Genomic DNA, 22,311 nt, shown 5'->3' on the forward strand with positions numbered 1-22,311 from the left:
ATGCATTAGTAGCACTCTACAATTTTGGTATGTTGTATCATTGGTGTAATTTTGAAAATATGTATATACAAATTATTAACAGGATTTTACTGAGCCAATCTCTAACCTGAGAATGACTAAACAGCAGGCCAGAGACGAAGTGCCAGTAGTCAGGTGGCCATTTGATTAACTAATTAGTTTCATTATGATAAACAGTTTTGCAAACTGGAAATTATCTTGATCAGAATTCCACCTTTCTGAAGACAGAAATTATATACATAAATCACAAGTGGGAAGGGAGGGGGGAAGATGGATTACAAACAATCTTTCCCAGGACCAGAGTGCTTTTCCAGGACAAACTCACAAATAGAAGACAATACAACAATTCTGGAGTCCTGTGAGAGCAGTATTGTTGGGGTCTTTACTTGGTGGGTCAGAGTTCTTTGATGGGAATAAGTTCTATAGTCTTTGATTTGCTTCATTTGAGGTACGCAACCAGAAGGACGCCAGTGATTATGAGCATCATCAAAGTTTCACCATTTTAAGCTGCATTGAAAGCTCTTTCACAAGAGAGGCAATTGTGAAAAAAAATGTATTAGTATTTTCATTACACATATCATATTGATTATTATTATTAAAATCAGAATTCTCTCCAAAATATGTAAGTATTTGGAAATACTCAGAAATTATTGTCTTACTATCTTGGTCATCCTTTAATTTAGATAATTTTCTTTGTGTTGACATCTTCTGCCATTGGATGAGTATATATTTACTGTTAGCTTCACAGTAGTGTGGTCTTAGAATGACTGGAACCACCTCTTTGGAGGACTGAAGAGGCCTCCTTGCAAAAGTGCAGTCAGTGCTTGCTGAGGCCACATATAACTTTGGAAGGCATGACCCAAGGGAAAGGGAAGGGAATGCAACAATGTATAACACAGCAAGAGGCAGAACCTTAGGCATCTTTTCCAGATTGTTATTTCCCAAAGAAACTAACTGTAGAATACCTCAGTCTTTTCACAATATTAACAAAAAAGGGAGGGGAGAAGAAGAGGGGCACTGCCTTAATAGAAGTGATTGCCAAGACTATGGATAAATTAGACACTTTTTGCACTCTTCGCATTTTTCTTACTTAGGCATATCTATCAGCTAAAAAGCCTTGGACAAGCAGAGTCATACAAAAAAGAGTGTGTGTGAGTGAATGTAGGGGCAGTGAGATCTAGAATAATGGTAATGAATTGATGACCTTTCAGGTCTCAGCTCATTAAAATAGAATACGTTATATGACTCTACTAAATCCTGACCAAAGGTTTGGTTGTGCCCCTGGTGATTTCTCTTTGATGGAATTATATATTTCATTTCATTATTATCTATAAATTTCATATGTCCTGAATTGCCCGCTCAGCTTTGTGCTTCTTGCAATCACTTTTACCTTAAGACCCTAACTCCAGGCCTTCTAAAACCTGACTGCCTCTTTGGAGGCTTTCAGAAGAGAAAAAAAAAAGATTAATAATAGAAAATGGTATGAGCTGGGAATGTGGACTGAGTGACCCAACCAAACTAGTTCCCCAGAAATGATTAATATATTAAAGATGGACAAGCCCAGTACCTCTTGCAATCTGCTTAACTTTTAAGGTAGTGAAGATGACAGAGTCATAAACAAGCATTTATTGATGGCTTACTATGTGCCAAGCACTGTGCTTAGTGCTGTGGATACAAAGAAAGAAAAATTTAAAAATAACACTTTGAATCTTGTGATTCTAATATTAATATTGTTTTAAGATCTATGATGATCTTTAGCACAATGAACTTTCCTCTCTTGTCTTTCTTAAAGTTAAGTATTTTTTTAATTTTTGGCTTGCCTGAGATCTGTTGCAATTTATTTTTTTGGAGGCATAAAAATAATACTCCACACTTTTGTTTTGACTAGAGGTTAGTGAACGAATCCTGATGTTCTAAGCATATATAAGTTTCTCAAACTACACATTGCTTGACTTTGTTTTCTAATCAATTTTGCAACATGTCTCCATTTTAGGAATGATTTCGTCAGCCTTACATTATTTGTTGTTAATGATTCTTGTTTTCCCATTTAATTGTTAAAATATTACTTTTCTCCATAAGAAAAAGAAAAAATTAGAGAATAAGATTAGTGCAATTCATCTTTTGTTTATAACCGTGACCAATTTTTTGTACTTAATATTTTATTTTCTTCCAATTACATGTAAAATTTATTTTAATATTCACTTTAAAAATTTTGATTTTCCAAATTCTCTCCTTTACTTCCTTCCCCCCCTCATTGAAAAGGCAAGCAGTTTTACATAGATTATACATGTGCAGTCATGCAAAGTGTATTTTCATATTAGCCATGTTGTCAAAGAAAACACAGACTCCCCCAAAAAAAATCCCAAGAAAAATAAAAGAGTAAAAAAAAAAGCATGGTTTGATCTGCATATAGACTCCATCAGTTCTTTCTCTGGAGAGGGACAGCATTTTTCATCATAAGTTCTTAGGAAATGTCTTGGATCACTGTATTGCAGAGAATAGATAAGTCATTAAGAGCTGATCATTGTACAATATTGCTGTTACTGGTTCTGCTCACTTCACTTTGCAACAGTCCATGAAATTCTTTCCAGTTTTTTCTAAGACCATCTTGCTCTTCATTTCTTATATCATAATAGTATTCCATCATAATCCTATACCACAACTTGGTCAGCCACTCATTCCCCAATTGCTGGGCAACCCCTCAATTTCGAATTCTTTGCCACCATTAAAATAGCTGCTATAAATATTTTTGTACATATGAGTCATTTTCCTTTTTTTAAAAAAACTCATTGGGATACAGATCTAGTAGTTGTATTGCTGGATCAAAGGGTATGCATGGTTTTACAGCTTTTAAGGCATAGTTCCAAATTGCTCTACAGTTTAGTTGAATCAGTTTACAAATTCACCAACAGGGCATTAGTGTCTCAATTTCCCCACATCCCTTCCAATGTCTGCAATTTTCATTTTCTCTAATATTAGCCAATCTAAAAGGTATGGTGTGGCGCTTCAGAGTTGTTTTAATTTGCATTTCTGCAATCAATAGTGATTTAAAACATTTTAAACCTATATATAAGTTTAAATAGGTTTAATTACTTTGTCTGAAAACTACATGTTCATATCCTTTGACCATTTAATGATTACAGAATGACTCCTACTTTTATAAAGTTGACTCAATTCCTTATATATTTGAAAAATAAGGCCTTTATCAGAGATACTTGCTGTAAATTTTTTTCACTGTTATGAGTACTAACTTTATTTCCCTCTATCCTATTTTGCCCTGTTTATCCTACCCTCTTCTTTCACTATGTCCACCCTCAAAAGTGTTTTGCTTCTGTCTTCCACCTTTCACACTTACCCAATCTACCCTCTCTTCTGTCGGCTCCCCATCCCCTTCTCTTATTCGCTTCCACTTTCTTGTAGGGGTAAGATAGATTTCTATATCCATCTGAGTTTATACATCATTCCCTCTTTGAGCCAATTTCAATGAGAGTAAGTTTGAAGTTGTCCTGCCTACCTCCCCCATCATTTCCTCCACAGTAAATGTTCTCTTGTGCCTCTTTTATATGAGATAATTTACCCCATTCTACCTCTCCTTCCCCCTTCTTGCAGTGCATTCATCACCCTTTAATCATATATATATATATTTTTAGATAACATCTCATCATATTCAACTTACACTCAAGTCCTCCATGTAGACTTCTTCTAATTGCCATAACAATGACGTATTTAGGAGTTACAGACATCTTCCTATGTAGGAATGTAAGCAGTTTAACCTTATTGTATTCCTTATAATTTCTCTTTCCTGTTTATCTTTTTATGCTTCAGTACAGTTTTGTATCTGAAAATTAGAATTTCTATTTAGCTCTAGCCTTTTCATCAGGAATTCTTGAGACTCCTCTATTTCAATGAATATCCATTTTTTTTGCCCTGAAGGATTATATTCAGTTTTACTGGGTAGGTGATTCTTGGTTGTAATCATAACTCCTTTGCCCTCCAGAATATCACACTCCAAACCCTCCAGTCCTTTAATGTGGAAGTTGCTAAATCTTGTATTATCCTGACTGTGGCTCCATGACACTTGAATTGTTTCTTTCTGGCTGTTTGCAATATTTTCTCCTTGAACTGGGAGCTCTGCAATTTGCCTCTAGTATTTCTGTGAGTTTTCACTTTCAGATCTCTTTTAGGAGATGATCCGTAGCTTCTTTCAATTTCTATTTTACTTTCTGGTTCTAGAATATTAGGGCAGTTGTGCTTGATAATTACTTGAAAGATGATATCTAAGCTCTTTTTTACATTATAGATTTCAGGTAGGCAAATAATTCTTAAATTCTCTCTCCTTGATCTATTTTCCAGGTCAATTGTTTTTCCAATGAGCTATTTCATATTTTCATCTTTTTTTTTCATTCTTTTGATTTTGTTTTATTGTTTCTTAATATCTTACGGAGTCATTAGCTTCCTCTTCTAATTCTTCCAATTCTAATTTTTGAGAAATTATTTTCTTCAGTGAGCTTTTGTACCCTTTTTTTCCATTTGGCTTTTTAAGGAGTTCTTTTCTTCAGTGAATTTTTGTGCCTCTTTTACCATTTGGCCTATTATGTTTGTTAGGGTATTATTTTCTTCAGTACTTTTTTGTGCTTCCTCTACCAAGCTGCAGACTGATTTTTTTTCCATTATTTTCTTGCACCATTGTCATTTCTTTTCCCAATTCTTCCTCTACCTCTATTGTCGAATTTTAAAATCCTTTTTTGAGTTCTTCCATGACCTGAGATCAACTCACATTTTCTTTGAGGCTTTGCATATAGTAGTTTTGATTTTGTTGTCTTCTGAGTTTTGTGTTTGATCTTCTCTGTCACCATAGTAACTTCCTATGGTCAAGTTCTTTTTTGTTGTTTATTCATTTTTCCAGCTTATTTCTTAATTTTTAGCTTCATATTAAAATTGGACCCTGCTCCCAGGATGAAAGGGACATTGTCTCAAGCTTCAGGTATTTTTTTCTTTTGTGCAGCTGTTTTTCACAACTTGAGGTGGGGGATCTGTAAATTTTCAGCTCTTCCAAGATGGTATGATATAAGGATAGGTGTGTTTGGTACTCTCCTGGCCTGTGCTCTGATTTGTGAGTGATCACAAGCACTCTTTTCCTCCCTGGAACTATTAGCCAGATCCCAGCTTCCCTGTAGCAGCAAGCTCTGGTGTGCCAGTGTTCCTCCTTGCCCTGGTACTGTGACACAGGATTGCAACCCAGATCCGAGTATGGGTACAACAGTTCCAACAAAGGGATTCATGTAATCTTCTGATCAGTTGTCTGACCCACTTACCATCTGTGGGCTGAGAGTTCCAGAAGATGCTGCTGCTGCCACTGATTCAGTCTCCCACAATGCCTGCTGTTGGTTTCTGTAGCTCAGCCTCTACTGGTTGGGCTTGTGCTGCCGCACACTCCATTCTCATCCTGGTGTGGCAGACCTTTCCTGCTGAACTTCTCAGTTGCCTTGGTCAGGAAAATCAATTCACCCCATCCTTTTGTGGGTTCTACTGCTCCAGCATTTTTCTTGAGGCATTATTTAAAACTGTTTTGAAGGGAATTTGGAAGAGCTCAGGCCAATCTCTGCCTTTTCTCCACCATCTTAATTCCACCCCCTTACTGTGACCAATTTGATCCTACCAATCTCTCTTTTTCTTCTTCTCCCAATCCAAACATGAATATCTGTGTCTTTTTATTTTTCTTTCTCCTCCTCCCTTTTGCAGTCAACCGTACACAGACGTTGTTGCTTTACTTGAAACAGTACATCGCCTAATCTTACCCTTCCTGTCACCCTTTTCTTTTTTCCTTTTTTGAGTCTAGCCCTCTACTTACTACCACTAAAATGTATTATTAACTACTTAATTAAATCTTGTCTTATGTAATTCAAATAGGAATGAAGTTCATGAGATTTCTCTTTCCCCTTCTGTATGCATGCAAGGTTAAATAATTTCATCTTACTGCATCTCACTCACAAAAATAAGTTCTTCTTTTTCCCTATGCTTTCTAGCACAGGGTTAAGTGCTTGATAAATGTTCCATCTCTCTCTCTCTCTCTCTCTCTCTCTCTCTCTCTCTCTCTCTCTCTCTCTCTCTCTCTCTCTCTCTCTTTTCTCTCTCTCTCTCTCTCTCCTCTATCCTTTACTAGGTATTTTTTTCTGTTCTTCCACTCTTTTTTCCGTAAACGCTCAATACCAAAGAATGGCTATCTTTGTTCCCTCATTGTTCTTTAGAGATAGTGGGATTTCAAAAGGAGTAATTGCCTTTTTTTATGGTTTTAGGATTGGTCACTAATTAGCTCCTTTGAACAATTCAAAATTGTTTACATTTTGAAAGTTTCTTTTATCTACCATTTATACTTTTGTAGACTCTACCTGGCTATAATTTCTCATTATTAATACTTGGAAATCATTGATTCTTTTAAAAATTCATTTTCCCCATATAGGATTAAGTCAGACTTTGTAGGATACTATTTGGTACATACATCCTTATCTTCCTTTTCTCTGTTCTAGCGTAATTACTGTGTCACCCTGTGTGATTTCTATTTTAGCTTCCTGGTATGGGAACAATCTCATCCCAGTCATTTACAATTATTCTTCCTGGATGTGCTGGAGTATGGTGATAACATTTTATGGGTGAATTAGATCTAGAATTTCTTTCTAAATATGTCTTTTCTCCTCTGATTATAATTTTTTGGTTAATTGAAATTATGTTGAAATATATTTAGATTTTTTCATTATACCCTTATGGGAGACTGATAATTCTTAAATTATCTCTCTATAAACTTTTTTTCCGCATGACTTACTTATAATAGTATATATATTTCACATATTCTTCCAATTATTCTGTCTTTTTGATTTCATCTAACATTCCTCATTGCACAATTGATTTTTTTGAGTTCCATTACTCTATTTTTTTCATGGTTCTACTACTTTATTAAGACTAACTAGCTTCTCTTCTAAGCTATTTATTCCACTTTTTACTCATTTTAAGGCATTTTTTGTTAGATCTTTTAACTACTCTTGCAGTCCCTATGGCAATTGAAATCTCTTTTCTGGCTTTCTAGTTATAAATATTGAAGAATTATTTCCTCATTTTGGAATTTTACGTTGATATCCACTTAGCTTATGGTATTTTATAAATAGTATTAGTTAATCATTTCTTGCTCAGTCTCTTCACTTAAAGACACTTTACTTATAGTCATTGTTTAACTAATTTGCTATTATTTCCAAACTTGTTTGAACTTAAGCCTCTGGAGCTACTGCCATGCAGAGACTGTATCTAAGGGTCTAAGGTGGCATTGGGGAATAGGGAGCTAATAGCTACAATAGATTCTTGAATGGACAATAAAAGGTCATAATCATTATTGACCCCACCTGCAGTTAGTTTGTAACTTTCATTGACTCAATAGCCATTAGAGCTACTGACATACTGACCCCAAAGCCCAGGGTCTGGAATGTGGATGGGGGATGCATAATTTGGAAATCTGACAATATGTTCCTTTGTTATTTTCTTTTTCCCTCCTATTTTCTGTAGGAATTAGTTTGTGATATTTTACTTCTTTCTTTTTTGATTGTTTTTCTTTATATTCATTTGGAGCATTTCTTAAGGTGAGGAGAGAATCAAAATGGTTTATCCAGAACCTTTGACTCCATTGTCTTTCCAGAAGTATTTCTACTGAATATTAATCCTGTACCTGAATTATTCAGACTCCAATTATCTACTTGGGTATTCAAAATAACTTACCTAAAAGGGTTGTTATTAAAGAAAGTACTTTCAAAACCATGAGTCTAAGCTACTATTCTCTATTTTGTTTGTTTTTTTTAATCTATTTTCATTTAAAAGTAAATTCAATTGTTATTACTAAACTATTCCCATTTGTTTATGAATGGTAATGAGTATAGCTGGCTGCATCCAAAGCTTCATTTCCACATGTAAAGTTGACCCTGTTTTAACAACTATGTGGACAACGCAACACATACACCTGAATCTCTTACCTCCACCATCTAGCTCCTCGAAAGATGCACCATTTACAATTTCTTGTTGTCAACAACTAAATATTAACACATAGTTTAGAAGTTGGACTTAAACCTTTTGAAGGATACGTGGAGATGTTGTAGGAAAGGTTTCCTGTACAGGTATTATTTGAATGAGGTGGCTTCTGAAGACCCTCTGAAATTCTTTAGTATATGAACAACTGAAATTCTGTGCTGCGTCCTGATATTTCAGACCATGACAAGAACATGTATAGTGCTTTAAAGTATACAAAATTCTTCATATACATCATCTGTTTTCATATTCACAACAATTCTTTTGAAGTAGGTATTTTTATTTTCCTTTTACAAATGAGGAAACTGAGGTTCAGAGTAGTTAAGTGCTTGGCTCAAGGCTACACAGCTATAGGGTCAGGGCTGAGACTTGGGCTGCTTCCCAAGGTCAAATTCTGCACTTTTTTCACCATCCTTTCTTGCGTTTCATTTAGAAAGGTTCAATAATGTTTATGGAAAAAACCTCAAAGAGTATAAATAAACTTCTTTTGAGCAATTGAGAAATGCAAGAGGGATTAAATTTGTTTTGTTTTGCCCATTGAGCAGAATTTACAAACAATGGGTAGAAGATGCAGAGAGGGAGATTTGGGCTTAATATAAGGAAAACTTAATTTTCAGATTTATCTGAAACTGGAATGGGCTGCCATGGAAGGGAATGGGCTCTTTCATTAGAGATATTTTATGGCAAGGCTGAATGACTACTTTTTGGGACACATTATAAATCTAGCTCTTGGTCAGGTATAGGTTGGATTATACAGTCCCAGAGGCCTTTTCTCCTTCTAAGATTCTGTGATTAGGAAGTATTTATTATGCGCAAGGTCACGTGTGATAGACCAGACAGGAAAAAAACCTTTATTTCTTAGGTAATGGTAAGCTATTTAGAAATTTTTGAGGAAGAGATGATGTGAGCAGAACTGAATGTTAGGAAGACTAATCTAGCTATACTGTATAGGGTAAAATACAAGGGGGAGATTTGAGGAGGGGAGAATATTTAGAAGAATTTAGTAACAGCCTAGATGAGATGTAGAGGGCCTGAAATATACCATAGAATTGGGAATGGGGAATGGATGTAACTGAGTGGTTGCAATAGGAGAAAATATGATCATGACTAATAATAAGTCTGAGGTTTTATATGACTGACAATATGGTGCCACCACTGATAGTAAGAGGAAAGTTTTCAGGATGAAAAACAAGGTTAATTTTGTCAGGGAGGGGTTGGAAGTTGAAAGAATTCAGTTTTATATATATTGAATTTGTGATATTTGTAGAACAAGGTGAAGATATCTAGGATTCAACTGGAGATGCTAAAGTCTAGAGTTTAGGAAAACAAATGGACCAAAAATCAGAGATTTGGGAGTCACATGCGTATAATTACTAAGTGAATCTTTCAGCATTGAAAAGATTACCAAAAAAGAGAATAAATAGTGAGAATATGGTTGAGTACAAAACTCTGAGAAAGTCCACAATAAGGGAGTTAGGGCTGTGAGGAGGAAGAGATATTATCAAAGAAGAAAACTTAGTGAGAGAAAGGTAAGAAAACAACCAAGAGGCTGCTATGTCACAGAATCTAAAGTAGGAGAGCATAAAAAAAAAGAGTCCACGTTTAACAGTGTCAACTGCAATGGAGGAAATAACAATGGATAATATGAAAAGGACATAGGATTTGGCCATCATTGATAACCTTCGAGGAAGCACTTTCAGTGGAATACTAGAGTTAGAGGCCCAAATTACAAGGGACTGAGGAATGAACAAGTAGGTGATAAGAAAGTAGATGCAAGTATACACTATTTTTAATTTATTTTATTCTGAACTTAAGAAATAAAACAAGCTTTTCCATAACATAGTGGAATAGAAAAGAAAGATGATTACACATAAAACTACAAATCTATTATATATAGCTTGTTATTTCTTTTAAATATGCAATAAATAATCATGTGACTTTTTTTCCCCCTTTTTTTCTTTCCTCCACCTCTCCTCCAAAGAATGGCTACCATTAGACACAAATGTGTACGTGTGTGTATGCAGTATGTGTGTGTAAAATCATTCTATGTACTTCTATTTATTGCTTCTTTCTCTAGATACAAACATCATCTTCTTTTATATGTTCTTTGTTGTTAATTTGAGTCAAAATGACAGTCTCTCAAAGTTGTTCTCAAAATGTTGTTGCTGTATACAATGTTCTCTTGATTCTGCTTATTTCAGTCTTCATTATTTTGTGCAAATGAGCCATATTTTTCTAAGATCATCAAGCTTATTGTTTCTTATAGCACAGTAATATTCCATCATGATTATATATATGTATATACTATATATATATACATACACACATATATAATATATATGTACTATATATACATACATACATATATACACATATACATATATATATGTATATATATATATATACATATATATATATACATATATATATGTATATATATGTAGGTATACACACCACAACATTTTAGGCACTGTCCAATTGATAAACATCCTGACAACATTCCAATTTTTTTGCCACCATAAAGAGAGCTATTGTAAATATTTTGTAATGTAGAGGTTTTTTTTTCCCTTTTCCACTAATAATCTTTGGAAACAGATCTAGTAGTCATGGCTGGGTCAAAGTATATAGGCAGTTTAATAACTCCTGGGACATAATTCCAGACTGCTCTCCAAAATGTTGGATCAATTCACAGTTGCAACAATAATTAGTCTTTCAGTTTTTCCACATCCCCTCCAATATTTGTCCCTTTCCCCTTCAATCACCTTAGAAAATCTGGTAGGTGTAAAATGACCTCTGAAGATTGTTTTAATTTGCTTTTCTTTCATAAAAATGGTTTAGAAAGTTTTTCATGTAACTATTTTTTAATTTCTTCTTTAGAAAACTGCCTGTTCATATCCTTTTACTATTTATCAATTAGCGAATGACTTGTATTCTTATAGATTTGACAAAGTTCTTTATATATTTGATGTATGAGACTTTTATCTGAGAAACTGTGTATAAAATGTTTTCCCTACTTTTCTGCTTTCCTTCTGATCTAGGTTACATTTGTTTTATTTGTTCAAAACCTTTTAAATTTAATGTAATCAAAATTACCCATTTTACACCCCACACTGCTCTGTCTCTTGTTTATTCATAAATTGTTCACCTAACCATAAGTCTGATAGATAACATGTTCCATGTTCTTCAATTTTTCTTGTAACATCTAAATATATTACAAATATTTTAATGCTGTAAAAATGCTTTCCAAACAATCAGAGCTATCTGAATATGAAATAGGTTCCCTTGTTAAGTAACAGGTCTTCTCATTGGAGGCCTTCTAAGCAAAGGCTGGATGACAACTTCTTAAGTCATAGAAAGGGCTCTTGCTCAAGTTGAACTATTGCTGTTTGTCCTTCGTTTTTAAAGAGGACCAATGACATCATGGGGTGATACTTGACTCAGTGTGAATTGGATTTAACTGAGGCAGAGTTGCACAAAGTCATCAGCCTCGTTCTCTCTTCCAGAGTCATTGAAATTCAATGGTAAGGGAAAAGTCAAGAAGACTGGTGATGGCCCTTGATGCTGTGGATGACCTTGGCATCTTTGAAGTCTGACCAAGCTCTAAGCAAACAATAGCTCCTGCTTCCACCACCTTCATGGCCATTCTCATCTATCCATTCTGTCAGGAAAGTCTTCATGTGCTTGCATAGACACCCTCCTAATTCACCAATGGGTTTGAGGCCTGTCAGTTACCCTCAACCTGGTTTAGCCTGTCTACCAAGATGGTGGCCTTTGTGCCTGCTACAACTTCTAGGAGCCACAGGTGAGAGGTAGACATGAAAGGTGGATAAGCAGCTCTGAAAAAAGGCTCAGTAAGCCCTCACACAAGAGGTACCAGTCCTTCTTGAACACTCTATAAATGCCACAAGTTGAACTGGATGGCCTCTGAAGATCAATCATCAGAAATGAGAAGTAAGTTTAAGATGTACTCAATTCTTTTTTTTTTTTCTGTGAGGGTTGGGGAGAATCTTAGTAAAGTACCTGCTCTAGGAAAGAAGGGAATATTTTCCTTATTTCCTCATGCCTCTGGGGCGACACAGTGCATTCAAAAATAGGGAGCCATTTACTGAAGGAGATGAAATGTTATGTACAATAGAAAAATACAGAAAATTCCATACAAGGAGAAAAATATAAGGAGAAGTCACAATGTGGGAGGGTGTGTATATATGTGTGCTTGTATGTTTGCATGTCTATTTTATGTGATTGCAGGGTAGCAGTAAAAAACCAAAATAAGAGAAATAGAAAAGACAGCTTGGAAATCTCCTTTGGTTCAGAAGTGTGTCAGTGACTCCAGTGCATATAGACATCAATTTCTCTCCATCTATGTAAGGTTAGACATGCTGTTGACTTTATCAGTCATATTCAAAGAGCATAACTGGAATGAATATCATAACAATTATTCTTTCTGTATGTTAAGTCACATTTATGTCTTTAAAATCTTATTTTTCCTTTTTCAGGGCTGAACTTCAACTCAGTTTTTCAGAGATTATTAATGTTCTTGTTTGGCTTTTTGGCATGCATTTCTACTTCATTTAATAAATTCACTCTTAAAATTACTTTTGTGTAGTGGGAGAAAAAGATAGAATGCCTCAACAATGAGATATGTTTTCAGAAAATTCTTGTATATTATAAAGTCTATTTTTATGCAGACTAATGCCATATAGTTGTTTCATTTTAATAGAGGGATGTTAATAGTATTCTGCTCTGGAGTTGCTTTCTATCAGGTACCATGGGGATATAGACTGTCATTTGATATACTACATTGGCGAGTTGTGTATAGTTCTGCTGAGGTAAGTTATATTACATTTTTTTTTCTGCTTTTTACAACCTAGTACTTGCAAATAGGCTCAGATTTAGCTTTGAGCTATGCTCTGAAATGAGTTCCACTTATACTGTAATTTTCTTTTGTGATAGAACGGTGAATTTTGATTAGATAATAGTGAAAAATTATTAAAACATTTATTTTAGTCAACCATAAAAAGACATATTAAGAAGGCAAATGGATAAACAACCAAGTTATATTATGGAAAATTTTATGTATGATTATTGCTACAGAATATTTTTAAAAATCCAAGTGTAGTCCAAGTGTCCCTGGGGGCATAGAGAAATGTATGTCAGGAGTAGAGTTCTACAGGTACAGTAAAACTTCTTGGATTGTGATTCCACAACTGGGCATTGTAACTAAGAGCAAGACATTGAGCAGAGGTAGCTAGGGACGTGATTTGGTTTCAGTTAGAAATGAGCTAAGGGTGATAGAATGGGGGTGGTAGTGTTTCCTACCCCTGATTTACTGGGCAGAGTTATTGACAGAAAGTGGTGTCAGCCAAGAGAGGCTGATAAAGGAGAGTTGAGAGTGACTCTCAGCTAGGGGGTAATCACTTGGGTTATTGGATCCCTGCAGGAATTTTAGAACAAAGAATTAGTTAGGAAGAAGCTGGTTTCAATCACCACTTTAAGCAGTAAAGAAAGCTCCAGCTTTCCTTACTGCAAAGTCCTCTTTCGGTGTCCATGAATGGCAGGCTCTTTATATAATTCCTCTTGCTGTTCACTTGCTGTTTTAATGTTATTTTAAAGCTGGCTTTCTCTGAATTGAAGGTTCTTGCTCTGGGGTCCATGATCTCTCTTTTTTTTTTAAATAGTTTGATAACTATGTTTCAATATAACTTGTTTCACATGGAATTATAGGCATTTTCTGCCTTACAAACATTATTCTGATAATAGGTATATAGCTTTTACTAGACTGCTAAAAGCAGTTCATAACAAAATAAAAATAAGAAGTCCTGGTCTAGATATACATAAGACTGTTGTTAATTATTTTTGAGTTCTTGATTGAGTTAAATAGGGGAATGGCACTAGCTACTTTGAATATACTAAATTGTAAATACATCAAGGACTAACCTTGTCAGCAACCAGAAATTATTTGGTTGGGGCTTGGGATTTTGTGATTTTTATTAATAACTTGTACGTATTTTAAGTTTCTGAAAAGAGCAAAGAAAATGAAATTTTATGGACTTAGAATCGGCTTAATCCACTTTAGCTCCAAACTCCTGAGCTAAAGCTATCCACAATCTATGTAGTTTGCTTCCCATTAACAGTCATGAAAGTAGGCACAAAGAACTTTTAGAAAAAAGGCATTTATTAAGATAACATAGTAAGAAGAGTTTGTACAACCATCCATCTATAAATTTAGGGTGCAATCTCCCTTAAAACACATGCAATCTATAGGAAGAGTGCTTTCAAACTGAAACCTGTAGGACATACATATGACAAAAGGTAACTCACAAGTCCTGGTACCACAAGGCATGGATATTTTTTTTTCTGATTCTCCTTGACTTTAGTCTATTGATTATCTTCAATTAATCCTCTATTATGGGTTTTTTGGATGTCTTTTAATTATTATCATTCAAGGCTCAGGGACATTTCTTCAGCAATTTTCGGTTAACTAAAGGCCTATCTTCTGTTAATATTAACATCACTTGATCAAAACCTGACTCCTAGAATAAGTGTTAAGGGAAGACTGCTTGACATTCCTCTCATAAAGGTCAAATGGGAGTTTGAAATAATGAAAATGATTTAATTATTTGTTAGCTTTCATCGATAATTGGGTGAGGAAGGATTTATTTGATGCCAGAGTTTTTTTTCTGGTGACATTTAAATTTTCCCCTCAATCAGCCTAATTGTGAACCTTCTAAATGCAGTTTAATCTATAACCTGACCTAGTTTACCTGTAAAATCTGTTTACCTAGATTTGTTTATGACTATTTAAGATTATTTTTTCCTTTTTTATTTATTTTTATTTTTTAAATTAATTTGTTTTGATTTATCAACAATCACTTCCATAAGCTTTTGAGTTTTAAATTTTTCTCCCCCTTCCTCCCCACCTGCTTTCCCAAGAAGACACTTAATCTGATATAGGCTATACATATACATTCCTATTAAACATATTTTCACATTAGTGAAGTTGTAAGTAAGAATTAGAACCAATAGGAGGAACCACGAGAAAGAGGAAACAAAACTCAACAGAAGAGAAAAAAAATAGCAAATAGTGTGCTTCAATCTGCATTCAAACTCCTTGGTTCTTTCTGTAGATGGGTATAGCATTTTCCATCATGAGGCCTTTGGAGATGTCTTAGATCTTTGTATTGCTGAGAAGGGTTTTAAGTCTATCAATATTAGTCACTGAACAACCTGGCTGTTACTGTGTACAATGCTCTCCTGGTTCTGTTCACTCCACTCGTCAGATCACACAAGTCTTTCCAGGCTTTTCTGAAATCTGCCTGTTTATCATTTCTTATAGCATAATAGTGTTCCATTACATTCATATGGCACAACTTGTTCAGCCATTCCCCAGTTGATGGGCATCCTCTCAATTTCCAATTCTTTGCCACCACAAAAAGAGCTGCTATGAATATTTTTGTACATGTGGGTCCTTTTCCCATTTGTATGATCTCTTTGGGATATAACCCTAGAAGTGCTATTGCTGGGTCAAAGGATATGCACATTTTTATAGCCCTTTTGGCATAGTTCCAAATTGCTCTCCAAAATGGTTGGATCATTTCACAACTCCACCAACAATGCATTAGTGTTCCAGTTTTCTCATATCTTGTCCAACATTTATCATTTCCCTGTTTTGTCATGTTGGCCAATCTGATAGGTGTGATATGGTACCTCAGTATTGTTTTGATTTGCATTTCTCTAATCAACAGTGATTTAGAGCATTTTTTTCATGTGACTATAGATGGCTTTAATTTCTTCATCTGAGAACTGACTGTTCATATCCTTTGACCATTTATCAATTGGGGAATTACTTGTATTCTTATAAATTTGACTTAATTATTAAATCAATAATCTTAAGATTATTAATAAGATTATGAGTGTTTAAGTTTGTTCAACTTTTGCAACATTGAAAGAAGCATGTGATATAATTTGTCTTTTCTTTAGCTTTTCTGGACTAAGCATAGTTAATAAGTTTTGAAAATAATTATTTCTCTGTTACTCTGACATAATTTTGTGTATGAGAAGCTTTCTTAGAATCCTAATTTTTATTCAGATTTATTTATTTACTTTTGGTCTGTGATATGAAGCTATGTGTAAGCATAATAATAAAACCTAGCTTCTTCTTACCTCTATAATTTCTGCCTTGTGGTAGATTTATTTCAGCAGTAGTTATCTACCAAATGAGCTCAAAGAAGACATATTTCTCCTATAACATCTCTATTTATCTTTTTTGTACGTTGTTGTTTGAATGTTGTTTCCCTTAATAGACCGAGTTTCTTAAGAGCAGAAACTATCTTTTGCCTTTCTTTGTACCTCCAGCACTCAGCACACAGAAGATGCTTAATAAGCGCTTATTGACTGACTGAACTTCTTTCTTATTTCTTAGAGTTCCTTTTGGTACTGAATTGGTTGAGTTCCCAGGTCTGACGCTTTTTTGAGTCTGTAACTGTTGATCTTTTTTGCTAACTCCTCTTGCTAACTTTTTGTCATTCTCCTTAATGAAGTTTCTTGTTTTAAGTGACTTTTTCTTTTTATCTATGTATACCCTTAGATGTATGTCCCTTTTCCTTGCTGGATCAATTGTATCCTCTTGGTCCAGTAGTTCCAATGACGTTGCAGATGAGGAAAAGAAAGAGAGAAATCCCTCTTTTCCTCCTCCCACCCAGAAGTCTCTTCCCCAAAGTACTTTTGAGTCTGGACTCTTCCTATTGAATTTCATCTAGCTATTTAAAGTCCTCAGGGTCATGGTTAACTAGTTTGCTGACCCAGTGACTATAGATGGATCTTGTTTTCACATTAAAACCTCATCATGTGTGACTACATATACTGAGAGAGGGAATGAGAATTACATGCACCCTCCCTTATAAACTCATAAATAAAAAAAAAATCTTAGCTAGAAGTCAAATCCTTTAGTTGTTATACTCTATACAACTTAATCTAAGAAGCATTTAAGTTCCTTTTGTGTGCTAGCCACTATGAAAACCCCTGTGTGCACCAAAACATACCTTGCTCTCAAGGAACTTCCTCAGATAGTAAACACCTTTTCTCCACCAGAGTCCATAATACTCTGTTTAAATGGACTATTCAGGCTGCAGAGGTTGTAATGCCTTTCTTGTGCCTTCCTAGCCTCTAGGTTAGCTAGAAGATCAGTGGCATGTTCCTTTTGCCAGCCTTGTCTTCTACCTTGCCAGAAAAAAAAAAAACAATGAAAAAAAACAAGCAAAATTATTGTAAATATTGTAATGCCACTTTGAGTGAGAAAAGCTTGGGCGTATTTGATTCCTGTCAGAAGATTAACTTCCTAATCTACCTGTAAAAAAGAAACATTTATTCATCCCCAAAAGTGTTTCCGGCTAAAGAAACTGAGGAAGTGTTTCTTGAAATTAAAATATAATTAACTCTTTTTCTTCCACTGTTTTCTAACAATTTTAATTCTTGTATAGCATATTGTTTTTAATATTTATAATATTAAAAAAACACATGAGAATTTTGAACAATTATTTCATTTAAAAAATAGACAAAGTTTTAAAGCAGCTTTATGACAAACAAAAACACATAGCACACCAACACAGTTGCAGTGAGATAGGGTGAAGAAAAAAATGCCCATGCTCTAAAATGTTAATCACCAGGCCTATTGAATTACCATGCCTAATGCTTTGTAGAAGTTTAGTTCAGGAAATCAAAACATGTATTATCAAATGTGATTCAGGTGCAAGCATAGTGAGAACAGTTGGTATAAAATATTCCTCCAAAAGTCTATGACATATTCTCCCACCAGTACATATGAAGTACAGAGAAAAGTGGGCAAACTTAGGGGTAGAATATATGAGGCAAAGGGGCAACTCAAAATTTCTGACTGATGAAAGCCAATTTCTCTTGTTAATACATTTCTCGAGAAGTCTCCATTTGGCGTGGTGTAACTTTTCTGCTAGGCCTTTATTGGAGTCATGAATCTGCATCCAATCTGTCCTTGACCCCCAAATACAACCATCATCTATTTCAGTTGTGTGGTCAAGACACAGATAGGGAGGTAGGTAGTCCTCCAAATTTCTGAAGTTCACAAAGCCTTCTCTGATCAAGGAAAAGGCTGGAGGGAACAACATCTAGGTCAAAGGCCAAGGTATTCTCCATCCACACCTCACTCCCACAAAGATTAATTTTAAGAGCTGGCTCTTTTCTTCTTTGCTAGACCCTCACTCAACTCTGAATCTCTCTTGGGCTCTAACTGGCTTAATAGTTTATAGACAACATTTAGGATATAACCAAGTTTCCTTGGCCAATCCAAATACTCTTCCTATCAATGTCAGTCCAGTTCATCCAAGGACTTTTCACACTTAAACTAAAGTCACAAAACAGCATTTTATTATTTGCTTTAAATAGGGTCAAGGTAATCAATGGACCCTCATCCTTTTACTCTCCTACCAGTTCTGATTTGACTTATCTTTGTTGTTAATAACAATGTATTCAGTTTGCTGTCTCTAAGGGAACATTTTCTGTGCCTTCGAGGGGACCAAGTCACTGTTTGAAGTACTAATGAAGGGGAAGTTAGGTGGCACGGTGGATAGAGCATTGGCCCTGGAGTCAGGAGGACCTGGGTTCAAATGTGGCCTCAGACACTTAACACTTACTAGCTGTGTGACCTTGGGCAAGTCATTTAACCCCATTGCCTAGCCAAAAAAAAAATGACATACTAGTGAAGTGGCTCTGTTCACCATGATGTAAAACTCCCTTTGGGTCATTTCACTGAAGCCACATTACTATTTGAGTTTGGGAAACTTGACCTACACGGATACATAGATGGGCAGTAGGGGGAAGCCACCTTGGTTAACGACTCAGCATCATTCAAGCAAGTTTCTGGAAGAGGAAGTCCTGCTCTTTCTATACATTCTATATGGGAGAAAAGTCAAACACATTTTCGGATTTAAACCTCAACTCTTGCACTTTCATTATTTGTATTTATTGATTCTAGAATTAAGTTTTATAATTTTTCCTACCATATTTATTCCTTATATTTAAATTTGGAATTATAAAAGAAAAGTGACTAAATTGTCTATACCTGCTCTTTCAGAGATCTGAAAAAAGTCAGAAACAAAGTTCTAATATTTATGGAAATATTCATAATAGCACTTTTTGTGGTAGCAAAAAACTAGAAACAAAGTGAGTGTCCACTTTGGTTGAGAAATAGCTGAGGGGGAAGCCTATGGCATATTAATGTAATAGAATATTATTTTGAAGTAAAAAATAATTCATCCAGGTGTAGTACCAGATTGCTAAAGGAGCCCATAACATAAAGAACTCATGTTTTAGATAAATATAAGATTACTTATTATTCTTTTCAAGTTCTTAATTTTTTTGAGTGTACTTTTTTAGCTTCCTTTTTGTGCTCCCCCTCAGATTGTAAGCTCCTTGTGAGCAAGGATTGTCTTTCTTTTTCACATTTGTATCACTATAACTTAGTCCATGCAGTGTTTGGTACATAGAAGAAAATAAATGTTTATTGACAGGCTGACTACTTTATCATGGACAGTAAACAAGACAAGAAAATATAGAACCAGGGGAAAAAGTGATTTTCTAATTTTTTCCTCAAATATTATAATACTAAGGAAAATCACTGGCATTTTCCCATAAATCAAGGCACTATATTACATTTTCTACCAATGTCTTCTTTTCTTCCTCAGGGTCAAGACGAAGCCTCTTTTGTACTTGGACATTATAATTTATTGAAAGGGGCATTTAAAAAAAGACACTTGTGTGAGGAACACTGAGAAAAGCAGTTTCTCAGATAAAAGTACTTGGAGAGAAACACATATAGTTCTAAGAGAACCTCAGAAAAAGCAGTTCCTCAGAGAACAGTCCTTAGATCTGAGACAAAGCAGCTGGCACAGAAAAGTTACTTACTGAATACAAAGATGGAAGAAATGTCTTGATTTCCAGAATCTAATTTACAAACGATTGTTTTGAGAACTTGGGAGTTGATAGCTGGAAAATCATGAATCAAGTAACTGATAATTTTATATTGGATAACCTGTGGTGTGGATAATGGAAATATGCTTTTTTTTTTTTTTTTTTGGTCCCAACTATAACATAGATCTGATGGCAGAGATGTGCTGGAGACACATTGGATCAACTTGACTGGTATAAAAGAGATAATGTTAAATTTTCAATGTGGTTAATTACACCTCAGAAATCCCCACACAGTACAAAACAGAGCTTGTTTTGTTAGTTGTGTAGATTTAAGAAAGTGTGGGAAAAATGTTAATCTTGCCAAGTTTCATTGATCCATGGATTTCAAGTCAGAAGACCTGGCTTAGTTCTCAGCTCTTACATTTGGTGTATGATCTTGGACAAGTAACTTCTTATCTCTAGGCCTTAGTCTCCTTTTCTGTAAAATAGGCAATTAATTCAAATGATCTCTAACATTCCCATTTGCTCCAAATTCTAGTTGTTGTTATTGTTGGGGTGTGTATTTCCTTCACTCTGACTCTATAGCAGTTCAGAAAAGGCCAAAGTTGTCCATAGTGCTTTACTTCTCTCGGACCTAACCTGTGGTGGTAGCTAAGGGAGAGTTGAGGTGGGGAGGAAGGAATCAGTTGAGAATAAGATAGAATCAATAAGATAATAGGATCATAGATCTAGAACAGGAAAGGATTTGAACTCAGGTTTTTTTTAATTTTAAATTCAGTGTTCTTTCCATTGTTCTATGTTGCTTGGCAGATGACTGAATATGTGAGATGGAGAAGAGTGAGGAGTAGAGTATGTTTCTGAGGTTGAAAGACTGGGTGGCAAGAAGTATTGTTGTTGTCCTCAATAGAAATGAGAAATCTTGGAAAAGGTGTGGTTTTGAGGGGAAAGATGATAAGTCCTGAAAAGGTGCTGTCAAATTTTTGGTATTGTCATCGAGGTGCCATAGTGAACAGAACCCTGGACTTGGAATCAAGAAGATCTGAATTCAAATCTGGCCTCAGACACTTAGTAGCTGTGTGATCTTGGACAGGTCAGTTAACTCCTGTCTGCCTCAGTTTCCTCATCTGAAAAATGGGGATAATAATAGTACCTACTTCCCAGAATTATAAGGATGAAGTGAGATGTGTGTGAAGTGTTTGGCACAATGCTGGACATATTCTAGGCACTTAATAAACACTTATTAAAAAAATTACAAAGACTCTGTGTTTAGTAGGCTGAGGAAGGAATTGAAGAGAAGAAACTGGATGCAGGAAGTTTACTGAAGTAACTCAGGAAATGCAAATAGTTATTAATTTATCAAAAAATACTAAAAGATAGAAGTTTTGTTGTTTTCTCATTTATTTTAAGCACAGATATGATAAATGGTTTCCCTTGTATGGTTTCAGCCTAAGGGCCATGCTTGTCATCGTTATATAAGGTAAAATGTGCCTCTGCCCCCTGCCATCACATACATATAATTGCAATTCAAAATTAGAGTTTCTTGCAAGGGCAAAACTGTCTGGATGATGTTGAAGTGTAAAACAAAAAGGGGTTTATTTTGTGTGTATCCACAAAACTTTTAAGTCTAGAATTTACAATAAATGTCAGTTAATTAGCAAGGCTAGATGCTTGGGTAAGGGATAGAATTAAGTGACACTTCAAAATAGCTCACCAGCTTTGGTAAAGTTCCAATAAAAGTTTTCAAAAAGAGATTTGCTCCCTACTCCTCCCCCTACTGTGGCTAAAATAATGTTTCTTTAAAGAACTGCGAAGAGGAGTTCTCAGATCAAGAGAAAGCAACAGGTTTTCTAAATCAGGGACACAGAAGAACCATAATCTTGGAGCTGTCATATAAACTATTACATACAGAAATGCTGATTGGTGTTTTATGGGCACTTACTATTTGGCTTTGAACTTGCCGTGAAAGGAAAAACCTTTCATTGTATCCAGCATCCATTTAGTGTGCTCCTTCGTTGTTGTTGTTGTTCATCTTTTGTTCTTGAAGAAGACTGATGACATCATAGGATGATATCTTGACTTGGCATGTATTGGATTTAAGTGAGGCAGAGTTGTACAAAGTCATCAGCTTCACTTTCTCTTCCAGAGTCATCAGAATCCAGCGGCAGGACAAAAGTGAAGAGGATTGGTGATGGCCCATGATGCAGTGGATGATGTTGGCATCTTTGAAGTCTGACCAAGCTGTAAGCAATTAACAGTTCCTGCTTCAGCCACCTTCATGGCTGTTGGAAG

The sequence above is a fragment of the Phascolarctos cinereus genome, unplaced genomic scaffold (genome assembly GCF_003287225.1).
Source record: "Phascolarctos cinereus isolate Bilbo 61053 unplaced genomic scaffold, phaCin_HiC Scaffold_4;HRSCAF=312, whole genome shotgun sequence".
Classification (NCBI taxonomy): Eukaryota; Metazoa; Chordata; class Mammalia; order Diprotodontia; family Phascolarctidae; genus Phascolarctos; species Phascolarctos cinereus.